Source organism: Choloepus didactylus, chromosome 16 (genome assembly GCF_015220235.1).
Source record: "Choloepus didactylus isolate mChoDid1 chromosome 16, mChoDid1.pri, whole genome shotgun sequence".
In the NCBI taxonomy this organism is placed as follows: Eukaryota; Metazoa; Chordata; class Mammalia; order Pilosa; family Megalonychidae; genus Choloepus; species Choloepus didactylus.
Window position 1 is genome coordinate 57,618,145 of NC_051322.1, and position 16,565 is coordinate 57,634,709.

Consider the following 16,565-nt stretch of genomic DNA (forward strand, 5'->3'; position numbering starts at 1 on the left):
TGTTCTCATTGGGACTGCCTCCGGGCCAGCAGCAGTTAGATGGGGAGGTGATTCTCCACAGCCAGATGGCCAGAAGCTCCCGTGAGGGAACCCAGGAGGCAGCATTTGCTCTCCCACCATAGAAGTCTGGGTGGGTGCACAGGAAAGAAGCAGAAAAAAGGGGAGGGTGCCATACTGACAATCAGGAACCCCTACTACACCTTAGAGACTCACAGATGCAGGGCATGCAGTGAACAAAGCATGTTCCATCTGCAGGGTGCCCATGAGAGGATTCCCTGCTTAACTGCTCAGGGCCAACACCACAGTCACAGGGCAGGCAGTCTCCAGTGTACATGGAGAACCAGTGCACTGATTGGTTCCCCAGCTAGTTTAGACTCCGCCCATAACACCAGAAAAGCTTGAGGAAGACTGGCTTGAGAGAGCCTCCTGCTGGTAGGATAAGGAAACCACATCTCAACAAGCTATAGCTCAAGAGCTCCACATACTGGTAGGATTTGGAAACTGCAAGCCAGAAAGCTGTAGCTCTCCAAAATTATATATAAAAGGTCAAATAATCCTGCATTTACCAAAATAACCTTATCAAGAAAAGGAAATGCCTCGAAGCCAACAGAAAATCACAAAGCACTTGAAGAATCTAGAAGACATGGACAAGCCAAACGAACAAATTACAAAGCCGGAAAAGACAAAATTTGGAGCAATCAATTAAAGAAATAAACAGATTTTCAAAACAACTTCAACAAGATAGCTAAAGACATAAAGGAAATCAAGAAGACTCTACAAGACCATAAAGAAGAATTCAAAAGAGTAAATTAAAACCCATGAGACCGTATGGAAATAAAAGACATTGTGGATCAATTTAAAAAATACTAAAGACACATAACAGCAGATTTGACAGGCAGAAGTAAATATAGGTGAACGAGAAGACAGGGTAATCAAATGTGAATGCGCAACAGAACAGTGATTAAAATTTAAAAAATTTTGAAATAGATCTTAGAGAAATGACGGACAACATGAAGCAAATAAATGTAAGAACACTGGTATCCCAGAAGAAGAGAAGGGTAAAGGACTATGAAGAGTGTTTCAAGACAGAGTCGGAAAAAACTTCCCAAACCTTCTAAACGATGTAAACCTTCAAATCAAAGATGCCCAACGAACTCCAAATAGAAAAAATCCAAATAAACCTACTCCGAGACGTATACTGATTAGATTTTCAAATGCTTAAGAGGAGAGAGCTCTGAATGCAGCAAGAGAGAAGTGAATCACTACATACAAGGAAAAAACATAAGACTAAGTACTGACTGTTCAGTGGGCACCATGGAGGCCAGAAGGCAGTGGTATGACATATTTAAGATTCTGAAAGAGAAAAATTGCCAGCCAAGAATTCTTTATCCAGCAAAGCTCTCCTTAAAAATTGAGGGAGAGAGAAACTAAGATGGCGGCTAGGTGAGACAGGGCGAAAAAACACCTCTGTGAAAAACACTAGATAAAAACCAGAAAGTGACCCAGAATACTGGTTACAGCGATGCGCTAGCTGGATGAGGTCTGCTAGTATCACAGGGGCCGTATACTTGGTGAAACTGGGAGTCTGCATTCTGAAACTAGTGAATAAGCTGGCTGGAAGACCTGCAGCCACGCGGCGTTGTGGGGAAGTCAGGGCTTGGCGTTTGGAGACTGACTGGCTCTTTTTTAAAAAAAAAGAAAAAAAGGGAAAAACCCAGGAGCGGCTGCAGTTGCGGGAGTGGGAACCACGCAGTAAAACACAGCAAGAGGGGGCTGGGCTGGCCTCTCGGTGTTTGGGTTGGAGGATAGTCCGCTGCAGATACCCTCGGGGCCGGAGGAACGGAGGGGAGAGCTGGAAGCTGAAAGAATCCCCGCGGCTCGCAGCTGGCTCCCCAGAGGGCTGGATAAACTCCTGCCCGGGGCCGTGTCCAAAGCCCAGAGCCCCACCAGTTGTCTCAGAGCTGGGAAGGAGGAACTGTGTGAGGAGGGGCAGGGTTGAGACGCCCCGTTCGGCCATCTTTGCATCAGGCTGAGAGAGCCGCTGCACGGCCCGGCGACCTGGGTCTTCCCTTGAGGGATGGTGTGCACTTGTGACGTAGCACGGCATTCCCACGGCAGAGCTCCTGGAGGATTGCGGCTGGGAGGGGGGACCCACTCGGAGAACCCAGGGACACTACGCCAAGTCCAGTGGTTTGTGGGTCAGCGAAGAGAGGGTCTGGGGCTGCACTGAAATGAAGGCATAGACTCTTGCGGCAGCCTGGAGTCTCTGGGAATCCGGAGGATTTGAATATTAAAGCTGCCCTTCCTCCCTGGCCACCCATACACACGCCCCACATTGAGGGTGAACAGCTCCAGCAACACACCCAAATTGAGTTCTCCAACCAAACCCCACAAGAATCATTTCCCCACACACCGCAGGAACAAGGCTGAGAACTAACTTGAGGGGTATAGGTGACTCACAGACGCCATCTGCTGGTTAGTTAGAGAAAGTGCACGTCACCAAACTGTGTTTCTGAAAAATTAGATTGGTATCTTTTTTTTAAAGCTTGAAAGAACCCTGTCAAGCAAAGCAAATGCCAAGAGGCCAAAAACAACAGAAAATCTTAATGCATGTGATAAAACCAGACGATATGGAGAATCCAACTCCAAACACACAAATCAAGATATCAGAAGAGACTCAGTACTTGGCAGAATTAATCAAAGAACTACAATAGAGGAATGAAAACATGGCAAAGGATTTAAAGCACATCAAGAAGACCATGGCCCAGGATATAAGTGACATAAAGAAGACCCTAGAAGAGCATAAAGAAGACACTGCAAGCATAAATAAAAAAAATAGAAGATCTTATGGAAATAAAAGAAACTGTTGGCCAAATTAGAAAGACTCTGGATATTCACAATACAAGATTAGAGGGAGTTAATCAACGTCTCAGTGTCCTAGAAGTCCACAGAACAGAAAATGAAAGAACTAAAGAAAGAATGGAGAAAAAAATCAAAAAAATCAAAATGGATCTCAGGGATACGATAGATAAAATAAAACGTCCAAACTTAAGACTCATTGGTGTCCCAGAAGGGGAAGAGAAGGTGAAAGGTCTAGAAAGAGTATTCAAAGAGATTGTTGGGGAAAACTTCCCAAACCTTCTACACAATAGAAATACACAAAGCATAAATGCCCAGCGAACTCCAAATAGAATCAATCCAAATAAACCCACTCCGAGGCATATTCTGATCAGACTCTCAAATACTGAAGAGAAGGAGCAAGTTCTGAAAGCAGCAAGAGAAAAGCAATTCACCACATACAAAGGAAACAACATAAGACTAAGTTGTGACTACTCAGCGGCCACCATGGATGTGAGAAGGCAGTGGCATGACATTTAAAATTCTGAGAGAGAAATATTTCCAACCAAGAATAGTTTATCCAGCAAAACTCTCCTTCAAATTTGAGGGAGAGCTTAAATTTTTCACAGAGAAACAAATGCTGAGAGACTTTGCCAATAAAAGACCTGCCCTAATTCAGATTCTAAAGGGAGCCCTACCAACAGAGAAACAAAGAAAGGACAAAGAGATACAGAGAATTTTAACAGACATATATAGTACCTTACATCCCAAATCACCAGGACACTCATTTTTCTCTAGTGATCACGGGTCTTTCTCCAGAAGGGACCATAAGCTGGGACATAAAACAAGCCACAAGAAATTAAAAAAAAAAAAAATTGAATATACTCAAAGCACATTCTCCAACCACAATGGAATACAAATAGAAGTCAATAATTTTTGAACTGTAACTCCACTATTTACTTCCTACATGATATAAAATACACAAACTCTAATGAAAAATCAGTGGTTTTGAACTCAATGTAAAATATGTAATTTTAGACAACTATATAAAGGTGGGGGAATGAAGGAGTATAGGAACATAGTTTATGTGTCCTATTGAAGTGAAGGTGGTATCAATGAAAAACGAGATTGATATGGATTTAAGAGGTTAATTTTAAGCCCCACAGTAAACACAAAGAAATTATCAGAGAATATAAACATAGAGATGAAAAATAGAGTATGGGTTAAGAGAAATGGGGGAAGGGGCAATGGGGAGTTAAGAAATGAGTGTAGGGTTGCTGTTTGAGGTGAAAGGAAATTTCTAGTAATGGATGGTGGGAAAGAGCATTACAACATGCTAAATGTGATTAATCCCACTGTTCCTAGTTTGCTAATGCTGCAGAATGCAAAACAACCAGAGATGGATAGGCTTTTATAAAACGGGGGTTTATTTCGCTACACAGTTACAGTCTTAAGGCCACAAAGCGTCCAACGTAACACATCAGCAATTGGGTACCTTCACTGGAGGATGGCCAATGGCGTCCGGGAAACCTCTGCTAGCTGGGAAGGCAGCTGGCGTCTGATCCAAAGCTCCGGCCTCAAAACGGCTTTCTCCCAGGCTGTTCCTCCCTAGCAAGCTTGCTCCTCTTCAAAATATCACTCCCAGCTGCACTCAGTTAGTTCCCTCTCTCTGAGTCAGCTCATTTATATAGCTCCACTGATCAAGGCCCACCCTGAATGGGTGGGGCCATGCCTCCATGGGAACATCTCATCAAAATCATTACCCACAGCTCGGTGGGGCACATTCCAAGCAAATCCAACCAGCATCAACGTCTGCCCCACAAAACTACAAAGATAATGGCATTTGGGGGACACAATACATTCAAACCAGCACACCCACTAATGGAAGGCTAGGGAGGGGGTGGAATGGGAAGATTTAGGCTGCATATATGTTTCCACAACTGAAAAAAAAAAAAGACAGTCTAGATGACAAGTGAATGCTAAGGATGAAACTGGATGGTATTGGAGGATAGAGGACAGGTGGCTCAAAGGGACACAGCTGAGACATAAGGAAAAGGAAATATAGAATGTAAGTTTTGTACCATTGTTGAATCTCTTGTAGTTCTTAGCTGCACTTAATGGGATTGCATAACAGAATGTTCTTGTTCATGGGAAGTGTATACGTGAATTATAGTGTATGTTCAAGGATGTGTGCAGCTAGCTCTCATATGTTCAGAAAACAGAGCAATAGATGATGGATGATAGGGAGGGAGGGAGGAAAAGAAATAGCAATGTGACAGCATGTTAAAGTTGGTGGATTGAGCTATCGGGGGAGGGGGGTCAGGATATGATGGAATTCTGTATATGGGGTTAGTGTTGTTTTTGCAAGTGTTCCTATAACTTGGAATTTATTTCCAAAAAAAAAAAAAATTGAGGGAGAGTTTAAAATTTTCACAAACAAACACTGAGAGAATTTGTTAATAAGAGACCTGCCCTGCAAGAAATACTAAAGGGAGCTCTACCAGCTGGAAAAAAAAAAGAGAGAGAGAGAGATTGGTCTGGAGAAGGGCACAGAACTAAGTTACTAAGAGTAACTTAAAGAAAAAAAAAGGAGAGAAAGGGAAAAAAATAGATCTAACAACTAAAAACCAAAGGATAAGACGGCTGGTTTAATAACACCCTTCACAGTGATAACTTTGAATGTGAATGGATTAAACACTCCAATTAAAAGATACAGACTGGTAGAATTTATTAAAAAGTACTATCCATTGTTTACAGGAGACTAACCTTAGACCCTGAGAAACAAAGAAACTGAACATGAAAGAATAGAAAAAAATATTCTACGCAAACTGCAATCAAAAGAAAGTTGAGGTAGCTATACTAATATCGGACAAAACAGACTTTAACTGCAAAGATGTCATAAGAGACAAGAAAGGAAACTATATATTAAGAAAAGAGACAATTCAGCAAGAAGAAAGAACAATCATAAATGTTTATGTACCCATTCAAGGAGCTCCAAAATACATGAGACAAACATTGGCTAAACTGAAGGGAACAACAGACACACCTACAATAATAATGGGAGACTACAACAGACAACTCTCTTCTACAGCTAGAACTACACAAAGGACCAAAAAGGAAACTGAGAACCTAAACGATATGATTAATGAATTAGACTTAACAAACATATATCAATCATTACATTCCAAAGTTGCAGAATACACATTTTTCTCTAGTGCACATGGATAGATTATATGCCGGGGCACAAAACAATCTTAATAAATTTAAAAAAACTGAAATTCTTCAAAGCACATTCTCTGACCATAATGAAATATAACTAAAAAATCAATAATCATCAAAGATTCAGATCTGTCATAAACATACAGAGATTAAACAACACTCTCCTAAACAACTAGTTGGTCAAAGAAGAAGTTCCAAGAAAAATTGGTAAATCTCTAGAGATGAAAGAAAACAAGAACACAACATATCAAAACTTGTGAGATGCAGTGAAGGCAGTGCTGAGAGGTAAACTGATAGCTCTAAATGCATATATCAAAAAGCAAGAAAGACTGAAAACCAAAGAGCTAATTGAAGAACTGAAGAGGCTAGAGAATGATGAGAAAAATAACCCTAAAGCAAGTGAAAGAAAAGAAATAACAAAGATTAAAGCAGAAATAAATGAACTGGAGAATAAAAACAAGAGACAATAAGTAAAACCAAAAGTTGGTTCTTTGATAAGATCAACAAGATTGACAGACCCTTAGTTAGAAGGACAAAGTTGAAAATAGAGAAGACCCAAATAAACAATCAGAATTGAGAAGGGGATAATTACTATGGATCAGAAGCAAATAAAAAAAAAATCATAAGAGGACAGCATGAACAACTGTATGGCAATAAACTAGACAATTCAGAGGAAATGAATAATTTCCTGGAAATACTTGAACAGCCTAGATGGACCCAAGAAGAAAAAGAAGACCTCAACAAACCAATCACAAGAAAAGAGAGCCAATGAGTCATCAAAAATCTACCTACAAACAAAAGCCCAGGGCCAGATGGCTTTACAGGGGAATTTTACCAAACTTTCCAAAAAGAATTAACACCATTCCTGCTCAAACTCCTTCAAAAAACTGAAGAAAAAAAGAACACTACCTAATTCAATTCTATGAAGGAAATATCACTCTGATACCAAAACTAGATAAGGATAATACAGAAAGGGAAAAATATAGGCGAATGTCCCTAATGAATACAGACGCAAAAATCTTACACAAAATATTTGCAAACTGAATCCAAAGGAACATTAAAAGAATTATACACCACGGCCTATGAGGTATATTCCTGGCATGCAAGGGTGGTTCAACAAAAGAAAATCAATTAATGTAATTCAACACATTAACAAAACAAAAGGGAAAAATCAAATTATCATTTTGATAGATGCTGAGAAAGCTTACGACAAAATTCAACATTCCTTTTTGATAAAAACACTTCAGCGGGCGGGGAGGGCGGCGGGAGCGCCCAGGGCCAGGGCCGCTGGGCCGGCGGCGAGGAGGAGGAGGGGCGCAGCCGCGTCCCGGGCCTCCGCCAGCCGCGCAGCGGACCCACAGCGAGGGAAAGCATGAGATGAGACGTCCCGCGACCGCCCCCAGCCCCCACCCCGGGAAGATAGCTGCCGTCGGCGAGAGAGGACACTCCCTGATCCCGAAGTCCCACCTCGCGGCGCCGCTTCCCTCCCCTCCCGCGGCAGAAGGGGCCCTGACCCACCCAGACGCGTCCCCCCGTCTCAAGATATGGAAGAGGACGGCGAAGCCGGCCCAAGTCCTTAGAAATCGTCGCGGCGCTTCGAGGGGGCCCCGCGGGACCCTGCCTTCCGTGACAGCGCGGTTTGCTTTGCCAGCGCCACCGCCCGGGAGCCTGGCGTGGAAGTCTTCGCTTTTTTGGTGGGTGGTGGCATTCCCCCCCCCCCCCAATGTGGACTCCAAAGGAGCTGCTCCTCCTTGGCCATTTGAAATGAAATGATGGCCACACGGCGGCCCGGCCTGCCTGCGGGAGATGGTGACCAGCTGAAGGCCTGCGAGGTATCAAAAAATAAAGATGGAAAAGAACAAAGTGAAACTGTATCACCATCCGAAGATGAAACCTTCTCATGGCCAGGCCCCAAAACAGTTATGCTGAAAAGAACATCTCAGGGCTTTGGTTTTACATTACGGCATTTTATTGTTTATCCCCCAGAGTCTGCAATTCAATTTTCATATAAGGATGAAGAAAATGGAAACAGAGGAGGTTATCTTATCTTGTAGTTTGGTCAAGCAAGCACTGGCCTGATGGTTCCTGTGAAGCTATTTCATGGATTCAAATCATCAATCAGTTGTTGCGTCTATGGCTGATTGCATCTACAGTCAACAAAGGAGACAGCGTTTGGCAATGATCAGTTGCAGGCCTGACAGGAGAACTGATGATCTCAGCAGTCAGAAAGAAGAAATTCTGTCTCTGCTTCTGCCAGCCAGCTTCTGGGAATTTATTGTCACCTACATTGGCATTCCCAGCTTGCGGCCTGCCCTACGGAATTCAAACTTGCACGATTGCATGAGCCAATTCCTATAATAAATGTCATTATTATGGGTGTTTTGGTTCGATTTTCCTGGAGAACCCTAATACAGATTTATTTACTTTAAGCCAACTGAGTGTTACAGCATTTATCGTCTTGTTTCCTTTTAAAACACATTTTGGGCTCCCTAAGATTATGAAACCCTTTTTTGTGGAAGGGTGTTTTAATGAAATAGTCTCAGCCTCCAGTGTGACGATCAGAGTCAGCTCTTAGAATCACTGGAGAGACAATAATTGCCAGAATTTGATTCCAACTCCTTAGAGATCCTGTTACCATCCAGAATTCTGTGAAATAGTTGAAAGGCTTTGCTTGGGTGTCCTTTTGCATTTGGCATTTAGTGAAATCTCCTTTGCCATTTAATTTTCTGATTGTTCTCCTTGCACAGCTTCACCATTCTGTTATGATTTGCCTCCTGTAGCCTATGTGTACTCTCTTGTGTTTGAAAAAATTATTTTTCTTCTTATTGATTAGTTTTCTGTACTATGGTGCAAATATTTATTTTAAGAAGGCCATTTAAATAGAAAAAAAATGGAGTGGTAATAATTGCTTGTGGATAATTGATGTCTGACTGACATCCTGTTGTCCCTTTTATCTCTGGAGAAAATATTAATAAATAATCTAAGTATACTTGAAGGTCAGTAATTACTATCATTTTCTACTTATTCCATGAGTAGAAATGCTTTCTCATTTTAGTTGCAGGGACATTTTCACTGTTCTAAAATGTGCACATCATTTTGTAAAGGTTCTTTAACTGTTGATTTCTGCTTTGGTGTTAAGACTTATCTTCAGACATGGCAATAGAAAGAAACAATGTAACAGGATTCTGTAGGTTTTTTTCATAAGTAAAAAAAAAAAAAAAAAAAAAATTGTATTTTGTGGTTATAATTGTTTCTGACTAAAGAACCCTTCAGTCTATGCCAGAGTGTTCCACAGGGCTCTTGGTGGCCAGATGAAGAAACTCTCTCAGGCCAGCTCAAGAAAAATGTGTTAATTCTAAAAAAAAAACAGCAGGGAGGGCTGCGGAAAACGGCGGCTGGGCAGCGGCGGCATCGGTCGCGTTATGCAAAGTTGCGGCGGGACAGCTTCTGTGATGAGGGAGCTCGGAAGGCGATTGGCGCACCTCCTTTTACGACTTCCATGGAATGGGACACGCTGGAGTCATGAAGAACGTCATTTTAGAAGCGCCCTTATTAGTTGGCATTGAAGGTTCGCTCAAAGGCAGCCGTTACAACCTCTTATTCTGCAATTTCTGTGAGATTCCCGTTGGTTTCCATCTATATTCTACCCATGCTGCCCTGGCTGCCGTGAGAGGTCACTTCTGCCTTTCCACTGACAAAATGGTGTGCTAGCTCTTAAAAACAAAAGCCATGGTGAATGCATCTGAAATAGAAATTCACAACATACCTCTATCAGAAAAGATTACAGAGCTCAAAGAGAAGATAATGCTAACACATACTCGCTTAAATTCACTAATGAAGCTTCTGAAGGAAGTGACTTCTGACCAGTCCAAGCCAGAAAACTAATCCAGAACCAGGGCTTCAGTATCAGATTCAGGCTTTATTGTGATCTTCAACAACAGGTGCTGCCTGATCATTTCTCAAGAATGGTTGACTCAAGAATGAGAGGAAAATGTGGTTTATTATGTTTACCTCCAGGCTGATTTTCCAAATGATTTATGAATCTATCCCTAGAAGAAAAGAAACTAAGGAGCCTGTTGTTAAGGTTTCATAGCTATTTGCCTTAAGAACTTATGTTAGGTTTTTATCTGTTTCATAATATGTATTTCTGAAAATATCTTTGCCTATAAATTTTGGGATTAGGAGGCAGTATATCGTTTGTGTTCTGATTGACAGACACATGGGTGGTCTGACAAGAGTTGGATTTAATGTTGTCTACTATTATTCCTACATGGAACAATATTATATGAATACTGATAAATCATTTTTTTCTTATGTAAAATGCATATTCTTTAGGGAATATTCAATAGATTTACTGGATAATACAAAATTTATCTCTCTTTTCAGTGTCTGTTTATCAGTCTAATAATAAAAGGAATGATAAAACATTAAAAAAAAAAAACACTTCAAAAGGTAGGAACTGAGGGAACCTTTCTCAATATGATAAAGGGCATATATGAAAACTCAACATCCAGCATAATACTCAACAGCGAGAAGCTGAAAGCCTTCCCTTTAAGATCAGGAATGAGATAAGGATGCCCACTGTCACATCTGTTATTCAGAATTTTGCTAGAAGTTCTAGCCAGAGCAATTTGCCAAGACAAACAATAAAAGGTACCCAAATTGGAAAAGAAGAAGTAAAACTGTCATTATTTGCAGATGATATGATCTTATATTTTGAAAACCCTAAGAATTTTCACAACAAAGCTACTTGAGCTAATAAAAAAAAAATTCAGCAGAGTGGCAGGATATAAGATTAATGCACATAAGTCAGTAATGTTTCTATACACTAGTACTGACCTAACTGAAGAGGCAATCAAATAAAAAAAATTCCATTCACAACAGCAACTAAAAAATCAAGTACCTAGGAATTAACTTAACCAAGGACATAAAAGACCTCTACACAGAAAATTACAAAATTTTACTAAAAGAAATTTAAAAAAGGACCCAAATAGGTAGAAAAACATTCCTTGCTCAAAGATAAAGACTAAACATTATCAAGAAGTCAATTCTACCCATACTGATCTACAGATTCAATGCTATTCCAATAAAAATTTCAACAACCTATTCTGCAGACTTTGAAAAGTTAGTCATCAAATTTATTTGGAAGGGAAAGGGGCCTCAAATAGCCAAAAACTTCCTAAAAGAGAAGAATGAAAGGGAAGACTTACATATCCAGACTTTGAAACCTACTACAAAGCCACATTGGTCAAAACAGCATGGTATTGGCATAAATGCAGACATACTGATCAATAAAATTGAACTGAGAGTTCAGAAATAGATCCCCAGATATATGGTTGACTGATTTTTGATAAGGCCCCCAAATCCACAGAACTGGGACAGAACAGTCTCTTCAACAAATGGGGCTGGGAGAACTGGATTCCCATTACCAAAAGAATGAAAGTGGACCACTACCTCACAACCTATAAAAAAATTAACTCAAAGTGGATCAAACCTCAATATGAGACAGCACAATAAAACTCTTAGAAGATAATATAGGAAAACATCTTCAGGACCTAGTAATAGGAGGAGCTTCTTAGACCTTACACCCAAAGCACAAGCAATGAAAAAAAAAATAGATAAATGGGAACTCCTCAAAATCAAAAGCTTCTGTGTCTCAGAAAACTTGGTCAAAAAGGTGAAGAGGCAGTCAACTGAATGGGAGAAAATATTTGGAAACTATATATCTGATAAGAGACTGATATCCTGCATAAATAAAGGTTACAACTCAACAACAATAGTACGAACAACTCCCTTATAAAATGGGCAAAGGATATGAAAAGGTATTCTTCTGAAGAGGAAATACAAATTGCTAAAAAAACACATGAAAAAATGTTCATCTTTACTAGCTAATAGGGAAATGCAAATCAAAACCACAATGAGATACCATCTTATACGAATAAGAATGGCTGCCATTAAACAAACAGGAAACAATAAATGCTGGACAGAATGGGGAGAAATTGGAACTGTTACTCATTGCTCGTGGGACTGTATAATGGTACAGCCACTGTGCAAGACAGTTTGGCGGTTTCTCAGAAAACAAGATATTTAATTACCCTGTGATCCGGCAATACCACTTCTCAGTATATACACAGAAGATTTGAAAGTAGGGACACGAACAGACATTGTACACTCATGTTCATAGCAGCACTGTTCACAACTGCCAAGAGATGGAAACAATCCAAGTGTTCTTCAACAGACTAGTGGATAAACAAAACGTGACAAGTGGATATTCACACAATGGAATAATGCAGCAGTAAGAAGGAACAACTGTCCTTAAACATATGGCAACAAGGATGAACCTTGAAGATATAATGCTGAGTGAAATCAGACACAAAAGGAAACATATTGCATGCTACCACTTCTATGAATTCCCTGAACAATGCAAAATCAACATTTTATAATGTAGAATATTGGGGACCTAGCATTAGAAGCTAGTGTGGGGAATGATAATCTAATATGTTCAGATATGATAATGAGGATGAATTCAAAGGTATGGAAATGGATGGGGTTATGATTGTTTGTTAATGGGATTGTAAGTATCAGAGCTGTACTGAAGGAGAACAGGATTGAAAGGGGTTGTTTAAAGGCATATCTCCCACAGTAGCACTACAAATATAGATAGGTGCTTGCATGCTATACTTCTAAGTAGGACACTAGTACAGAGAGTTGAAAACAGAACAGTATATGGGAAAAATCTACCTATTGCATACTTGGGACTATAATTATTAAGAATATCATACTAGTACCACAAAAATACTAGGGACAAATAATTATGGCTGAAAAGTGCTACAAGGTGTTTTGGGTCATGAGAATTGTTTAAAAAGGAGAGTGATGAGGATTGTACAACTAAGTGATGATAATGTGAGATATAGATGGATTATTGTGGACATAACATATGTAATGTGAACTTAGGAATCCTCTACTTCATAAGTCAAGCCCTCGATCTTGAGGCTTGCTCTGGTGAAACTTATGGTTGTAAAGGGTAGGCTAAGACCACCTATAATTATGCTTAGGAATCAACTCCAGAGAACCTCTTTTCTTCCTCAAATGTGGACTTTCTGTCTCTAAGCCAAACTCTCAAATAAATTCATCACCCTCCCCCCGACATGGGACAGGAAGCCGCAATGAGCCTCCCTGCCAATGCAGCACACGGATTCTGGGAAGGAGCCTGACCCTGGCATCGAGGGGTTGAGAATCCCTTTTTGACCAAAAGTAGGAAGAAAGACAACAAAATAAGGTTTCAGTGGCTAAGAGAATTCAAATAAAGTCAAGAGGCTGTCCTGGAGGTTACTCTTAAGAAAGCTTCACCTAGATATGCCAAATGACTACAATATGATAAACCCAAGTCAACAGCAGTCCCCCAAAACCCTAAGGAATACCGGACCCCTATCTGAGAATCTAAAAAAGTATCACTCACTAAGTTTATTCTTCAGAAACTTAAATCCTTCAGAGAACTCCTATAACAGCAAAGTTCCCAAATCCAGAGGCTAACAACAACCACGTGTACCCTTTTTGCATAAAGTCAACACTCCTTTACAACATGAACAAGTTAATCACTTAGAAGAAAATAAGGGTTTATTTGTAGGGAGCAGTTTATATATTTTGGAATTTTTTAATTTTTTGGCAGCTAAAAAGGTAATTTTCTTAATAAATGACAGGAAGCTTGATAACTGAATATAATAAATTTTATCTTCGTATTGTATCAATGGAAAATGTAATTATTGTGATTTTTTCTTTTTAATAATTTATTAGAATAATAAAATATAACTACATATATGTTTACACATATACCTATATGGTATAGGAATGTTTACAGAAAAATCATTCAGAAAAAACAGCTCCCTTATACTCCCTTACATTGAACAAATACTGCATTAGTGTGGTATCTTCTTTTAAAATTGATGAAAGAATACAATTATAATTGTACTATTAACTATAGTTCATAGTTTACATTACAGCTCATTGTGTTGTACAGTCTTATGTTTTTAAAAATTTTTATTCTAGTAACAAATATACAAGCTAAAATTTGTCCTTTAAACCACTGTGACATATGGTAATTCTATACTTAATTTCCTGAAGAACTGTCAAACTGTTTACTATAGCAGCTGTACCATTTTACCTTCCCACCAACAATGTTCCTATTTCTCCACCTCCTCCCTGTTATTAGTTAGGGTTCTCTAGGAAAACAGAATCAACAAGAGATATCTATAAATATAAGATTTTATAAAAGTGTCTCATGCAACTGTGGGTATGCATGAGTCCAAATTCTGTAGCGCCGGCAGCAAACGAATGCCAATGAAGTTTTTCAATGAACTCCTCAGGCAGCAAACTGGCAACTCAGATTGAAGGTGTCTGATGAACTCAGGAAATGCTTCACTGGTTAGCCAAAGAAGTAGTGAAAGTCCCCTCTCTCCCGTCCTTAAAAATCTTCAACTGATTGCATTCTCTTGTTGTGGCAGACATTCCCTTTGTTGATATCATCAATCACAGTTGCAGTCCACTGATGATTTAATAAACCAGCCTTCTGGTTTATTAACCAGCCAGAAATGTCCTTGCAGTAACAGTTAGGCCAGTGCTTGCTTGACCAGACACCTGGACACCATCACCTGGCCAAGCTGACAATGAATCTAACCTTCACACTCCCCAATGCTTACTTTCAATTTTAAAAAATATTTCATCCCACTGCCTTCTTGCCTCCATGGTTTCTGATTAGAAATTAGCACTTAATCTTATTGAGACTGCCTTATACAAAAATGTAGTTTTTCTCGTGCACCATTCAGATATCTCTTCTTGTCCTTTTGATTTGACAGTTTAACTACTATGTGTCTGGTTCTGTCCTATTTGGTATTTGTTCGGCTTCTTGAATGTGCATATTCCTGTCTTCTGTTAAATTTGAGAAGTGTACTGCTAATATTTCTTTGACTATTCCCTCTACCCCTCACTCTCTTTCTTTTCCTTCTGGGACTCCCATAATGTGAATATTGGTATACTTGGTGTCCCCCAAGTCTTTTAACCTCTGTTCACTTTTTTTTTTTTTTTAATTCTTTTTTCTTTCTGCTCCTGAGCCTGAATCATTTCAGTATTCTTATTTTCAAGTTAACTGATTATTTCCTTTGCCAGCTCCAACAGCCTAGCAGGTTACTTTTTATCTCAGAATACTGGTCTTGAAGTCCATTATTTCTGTTAGGTTCTTTAATAAAAGTTTTACCTCTTACTGAGATTCTCATATTATTCATTCATTATGTTCCTGATATCCTTTAGTTCTTTCTTTTCTTCCTTAATCTCCTTGAGCATACAGAGGATCACTTTTTTTTAAAGTCTTTGCCTGGTATTTGGTTTTCATTGGTGGTTTCTGGATTTTTATCTGGTTCCTTTGGATGGACTACTATTTCCTGTTTCTTTATTTGTCTTGTAGTATTTTCGTGCACACTGTACATTTTTTTTTCCCAGTTTGATACTGACTGTTCCACATGGAGGCTGTTTGGCAATGCTTTTTTTTTTTTTTTTTAAATTAAATTCAGTTTTACTGAAATGTATTCACATACCATACAATCATCCATGGTGTACAATCAACTGTTCACAGTATCAACATATAGGCATGCATTCATCACCCCAATCTATTTTTGAACATTTTCCTTACATCAGAATCAGAATAAAAAATAAAAGTAAAAAAGAACAGCCAAATCATCCTCCCCATCCCTCTCTATTTTTCATTCAGTTTTTGTCCTCATTTTTCTACTCATCCATCCATACACTAGATAAAGGGAGTGCAATCCACAAGGTTTTCACAATCACTCTGTCACCCCCTGTAAGCTACATTGTTACACAATCATCTTCAAGAGTCCAGACTACTGGGTGGGAGTTTGGTAGTTTCAGGTATTTACTACTAGCTATTCCAATATATTAAAACCTAAGAGGTGTTATCTATATAGTGAATAATAATGTCCAACAGAGTGACCTCTTGAGTCCATTTGAAATCTCTCACCAATGAAACTTTATTTCGTTTCATTTCGCATCCCCCTTTTGGTCAAGAAGATACTCTCAATTTCACGATGCCAGGTCCAGATTCATTGCCGGGAGTCATATCCTGTGTTGCCAGGGAGATTTACACCCCTGGAAGTCAGGTCCCACGTAAGGGGGAGGGCAATGAATTGGCTTAGCTAGAGAGAGAGGGCCACATCTACGCAACAAAGAGGTGCTCGGGGGAGACTCAGGCACAATTATATGCAAGTCTAGCCTCTCCCTTTCAGTAACGAGTTTCATAAGGGCAAGTCCCATGATAGAGGGCTCAGCCCATCAAACTGCCAGTCCTCAATGTTTGGCACACTATACATTTTAATATTTCAAAGTGTTTAACTCTGGGATTTAGTCCCTGGACTGTCTGTTCCTTAAGTTCATATGCAGGTAGTGACACAACAAGAGATTTCTTTGAGTTCTAGAAGCAAACACAAACAAACCAATGCAAA

General features: G+C 39.6%; 1 protein-coding gene and 1 pseudogene across 4 annotated transcripts in view; one reads left to right on the forward strand and one right to left on the reverse strand.

Annotated features, from left to right (window-relative positions):
• The window catches only part of RBBP8 (RB binding protein 8, endonuclease), a 151,232-nt gene that overhangs the window by 109,936 nt on the left and 24,731 nt on the right, over nucleotides 1-16,565 (reverse strand). The window lies entirely within an intron of this gene.
• LOC119511506 lies at nucleotides 9,543-10,413 on the forward strand (annotated as a pseudogene).